The following is a 5,505-nucleotide window of genomic DNA, read 5'->3' as shown; positions in this document are numbered from 1 at the left end:
GTCAGTTCTTCTTGCAAATTGCCTGTGTTTCCAGCGGTCTGGGGACGGGTGACCAGGGTGAGGGCCATGGCAGCGATGCTGGGTGTCGAGGTTGGGGTCAAGCTTTCAAGGAGCAGCTGCATGAAGCTGATATGGCCATTGAGCCAGAATTGGCGGTGGTTAACCACATCTCTAACCTCCACCTCTTTGCTTCCAGCATGCTGCCCAAGGGCACAAGGCTTGGCACAGGATGTCTGCTGAAGGCAGACTGAGCCTGGGCTCCTGGTCGTGGCACTGGGATGTGCGCACTCCTCCTGTTCCCTTGGGCATTATCTCCTGGCATGAACTTTTAATGAGGCCTATTGCTAATGCCACCTGCTAGCACACTCTCTGAGTAGTGATCATGTTGTAGATCACCTCTGGAAGTCCTGGTGAGCCACAGACCAGAACCTGAGCTCCACTGAATTAGTACTTACTCATCAATCTTTTGGTACCCCCTTGCCTTCAAACCATGCCATAGGCAGCAAGACCCCCAGCACTCATGAAGAGCCTGGTTGTCCTTAGCAATTCCTGCAGCCAGAGGAAGAGCAGGCAGCATCCCCAATGCTCCCACCACTGCTGGGAATCCGGCATCGAACTGTGTTCTCCAGCTGGAGGACAGAGAGTCGCAGGAGGGGAACGACGATGAGAGGATGCTAACAATGCAGCCTGCTCGATTGCCCAGCAAGACATCCATGCCCTGCCACCTGATAACAACCCCTCGCAGAGGAACAGTATCTCTGACGTAGAGGCACACTTGCAGCCCTCTCAAACACAGCATTGCCCAACCCCAGCGATTATCACTGCTTCTGTACGAGTACATCGATGGGTGACCAGGGCCTGATGCATCCCTCCCCCGGGAAGCTTTGGGGTTCAAGGTGATGGCAGAGCAACAGCCCCACTCCAACCAACTGGTCTGAATAAGTTATAGGCTAAAATCTGGAACATTTGTTCTTGTGCCTATTAATGGCGATCCCTGGGTGCTGATGTTTATCTAACCAGGCCATTTAAATAATGGGAAGGCATATGCATGAGTTCAAAGCCAAGCTGTGCAGCCTTGTTCTGCTGTTGCTTGTATGCGTGACAAGCAAAGCAACCTCCGTCAGGTTTCCAGCCTGATGGTTTCTGTTTGGGCTGCTTCAAAGACCTATGAATGGATGCAAGGCACTGTGCTCAGAAGCACCCCTGCCCTGTAGAAATGAGAAGGAAGGAATTGTACAAAGGTATTTTTTTCTCTTTTAGGAAAAAAAAAAAAAAGAATTGTCGTCTCCTTAGCAAGCACTGATGGGCCACGTGCAAATCCTGCCTTTGCTTTTTCCTCCCTGCAGCCATGTGGCCAATTTAAACATCTTACATTTCAGGCAGGTCCCTGATGGCAAAAGAAATATTTAATTAAAGTAGTTCAGACAGTCTCCCTCACTCGCTCCTTACATGCCAGTTTTACAAAGGACATTTTTTTATAAGGCTCAGATGGATTTTTCTTAGGAAGTTCCCTAAGCATTTCAGTTACCATCTGTGCACCTTTGTTGTTCAAGTGCATTAGCAGAACTTCCCCAGTTCAATCTAAATTGATAACTTTATCCAGTCTCCACTTAATATCACCATCAAGCAGCTGCTTGTGGAGTTGTTTAATCTCCATTATAGCACTTCGGTTAAAATCCAAGCTTGCATCCATATGAAAGCACAACACAGGCAAGATGCTCTGCATCAGCAGGGCTTTCCAGGCCAGGGCTGTCTGAGGCCGCTCGGCGCGTCTCTCGCAGCAGGATATTGAATTTTTGCTCAAAAACCACGTTGGCCATGGGCACGAGCAGCGCGGGGCGGAGGCGGAAGGGCATTGGCAGATTTATTTTTACAAATATTTCCATGCCTGCAACCCCTCCCTGCAGACCTCGCCTTGCCTAGGGCTGCCCTGCCTGGGGTCTTCTTCCCGCAGGGCATTTTGCAACCCCTGCTTAGATTTTCCATCTGTGGGTTTTGCTCTGTGAGGTTGAGCACCAGGGTAGGGTCCTTGGTGCCCTTCTCCACCTGACCCCTTGCCGGCTGCTCTGTGCTGAGGTGGGGAAGGAGAGCTGGTGTTTATTCAAGGAAATACACACCTATGAAAGTCTTTCTCTTAATCATCTCAAGTGCTTCTGAAGGGATATATATTACACCTTGTTTTGTCTGCAGGCAGCAAAATGGGGATGGTTAGGATCACTTCAAATTATGTCTGATGGAGAAATGGAATTTGGATGATTTTTAAATCTCTTTATTTTGGTTCTACTTCTTCCCATAGATCTCTGTCCCTCAGCTGACAGCCGGAGTGAGATGCCTGTCAGAGAAGTTCCTCCCCAAGATTTATTGCAGGGGAGAGAAATTATTTACTGAGAAAACATTTACATGTTAGGGAAAAGAACTACTTTTCCCATTTGTTCCTTGATAATTTTTCATCAAACAAATAAAACAGACCTGAAGCATCAAGCTTCCTTGGTATTCCTGCCCCAGCCATCTCTCCAGGTGTAATGCCATGGGGATGACAGCCAGAAATCCCCCCTTGGCGTGACCCACCACTTCAGGAGAATGATTGCTCCCTGTAACACAGCTGGGTTTTTCTTTGTGCACTGGCCCTACTGAAGACGTTTATCATTGATCTTGAAGGATTCAAGCTTCCAGCTCTTATATTTCCAGCTACATTAGGTTTTGGCCAGTCTGTTCTTAACAGAACTTAAATTTAAAGGAATTTACTCAATTTCAGCCACCAGCTACCACTGTTTCACCCTGAGTAAGTTGTTCCTTCTTACTGAGCCAATCAGGAAAGAGTCAGAAAGCAGATGCAGGATGCTGCCATCCAGCCAAAGCAGCAAGCAACCCAAATGTCCCAGGTCCGTGTCCCCCTGCGACCACCAGGAGCGATGCAGGAGGAGCAACCACCACGGACCATCCTCTCTTCTCAGGATGGTGTGGTGGGGTGCAGCACGCCATGCAGTGTGAGGTCTCACTTCACTGCATCCCCCTGGGCATGCATTTCACTACATCCCTCTCCACATCACTGCACCTCCTCTGGATGCAGCGAGCCCTGCAGCAGCCCTGTGCACACTCCCAGGGGCAGCTCTGGTGCAGATCTGGTTGTGCTTCACTGCCTCCTTGCAGTGCCTGGTCATCCAGCAATACTGACACATGATGGTGTGCAACCGGGATGAAACCAGAGGAGTTTGGTCAGTGCTGTAAAAATGCCAGCATCCCTTGTGCCATCCTGACTGGGAGCAAGCTGCCTGCCTTGGCATCGGCATTGGCCTTTGTCCTCATTTTACAGGGCAGTTCCTCTATGTACCCAAGCCCTCTGCTCTGCTGGAGGCACTATTATTTCTGTTACCCCATCAACTGAGCATTTTAATTTTTGTTGCCCCGTAAACCCCGCAACTCGCTGTAATTCGTTGGGACCCCAGGGCTGGAAGGGTCTGTGCGGGGCCACTGTGGTGTGCACCCCAAGAGGCAGCAAGGACCTTCCCGTGTTGCTGCCTCCACACTGGGTTTTTGTTTTCACAACTGACTTCCTGAGTGCATTACCCACATTTAGAGACTTCCCCTCCCAAACTGCATGCACTGCGGTGCCCAGCCCTGTGTCACAGCTCGCAGTGAGAAAGAGCAGGAGCCCAGCACGAGTGGGAAGCCATCCATATGCTCCCACAGGCTGTGCTCCAAGCATCAATGTTATCAAATTACAGCTAACAGGAGCAGATTAATGCACAGCGTGCCCTGCGCCGCTGGAGGAATTACCATGCGGATCAATGCGGCACAGAGCGTGTGGCCGCGGGCAGACCCGGCTTCTGAAAATGCCACGAGCTGGGTCTGCTCAGGAGAAAAGCACGGGCACAGCTATGGGGCCCACTGGAGTCATCTGGGGGTGCCACAGAAAAACAGTGAATATGGGTGGTGTGTCTGCTGGGCACAGGGAAGGGGGATGGGATATCCCTTAATGGGTTAAATATAATGGAAAAAAGCGCTTTGAAAAATATTTGCTGTTCCTTAGGTGGCTTTTAGCAAGGTCTAGGATTTAGCATAACACATGCCAAGCATTTCACAGGCTGGAAGGGTGAAGCACGGCAAAATGGAGCAGCTCAGCTCAGGTCCCCCCCTTGGATGCTGATGGGGAACCTCATCCATTTCTGTTCGTGCTGGGCACCAGAGGCTATGGGGGATGCGTTGTTTGGCAGATGCTGCGGGCAGCAATCGAGCAACACACTAAAACCGAGCAAAATCGGAGCTTCACACCAAAAGATTCTAGGGCAACTGGAAAATGGACAGTCCTTATTGCATCTCGGGGCTCAGAGACAATGCCCCCAACTTTCCAGGCACCATCGCAGCAGGCTTTCTGTGCACCAGGGCATAAGATGTGATTGTTCAAATATAATGAGAAAACGCTCGCTTTGCTTGCAGTGAGCATTTGTCAGGCTTAAGGGCATTACTCAAGGGGAGTGTTGACAACAAAAATAAGATTATTCAGCATTTCTGTGGCATTTTACATGTTCAAGATGCCTTTCAGGTACTAACCAGACATTAAGCATGAGCTAATCTCTTGTTACAGCTTCTCTGCAGCCGTTAGATGGGATTAGGGCTCAAATTGGGTGGATATTGAAAAAAAAAATCAATCAAAAATATTCAAGTTCTTCTAACAAATGTAAAAGGGCCTATAGCATGGTCCATGTGTTTCCTATTGCTGTTATGGACAATAATGAGCACTCATACACTTCACGTGGGGTTTGTAAGCATATCCTAGGCAACACTGAGTCAGTGTGTTGTGGTTTAACCCGGCTGGCAGCTAAACACCACACAGCCGTTCGCTCACCCTCCCCCCTCCCTCTCTGGGATGGGGGAGAGAAACGGGAAAGTGAAGCCGGTGAGTTGAGATAAAGACAGTTTATTAAGACAGGAATATAATAATAACAATAATAATAATAGTGATAATGATAATAGTATTAATAATAATAATGTGAACGAAACAAGTGATGCACAATGCAATTGCTCACCACCCGCTGACCGATGCCCAGCCTATCCCCGAGCAGCCGGCCCCCCCACCCCAGCCAGCCACCCCTATATATTGTTTAGCATGACATCAGATGGTATGGAATACCCCTTTGGCCAGTTTGGGTCAGCTGTCCTGGGTCTGTCCCCTCCCAGCTCCTGCTGCACCCCTAGCCTGCTCGCTGGCAGGACAGAGCGAGAAGCTAAAAAGTCCTTGGCCTGGTGTAAACACTGCTCTGCAACAATTGAAACATCAGCATGTTATCAGCACTCTTCTCATCCTAATCCAAAACATAGCACCCTACCAGCTACTATGAGGAAAAATTAACTCTGTCCTAACTGGAACCAGGACACAGTGTAAGTCAAAACCTGGTCAAAGTGGTGGCAAAATCAAAGATGCAAAAAAGTCCAGAAACCAAACCCCAATGCTCAGGGCCTGCATCTCATCTGGGCAGCATGCTGCCCCCAGGGACAATGGGACAT

This window comes from Anser brachyrhynchus (genome assembly GCF_964034855.1).
Source record: "Anser brachyrhynchus genome assembly, chromosome: W".
NCBI lineage: Eukaryota > Metazoa > Chordata > Aves > Anseriformes > Anatidae > Anser > Anser brachyrhynchus.
The sequence above is the reverse complement of the archived record's forward strand: the minus strand, read 5'-3'. Positions refer to the sequence as shown.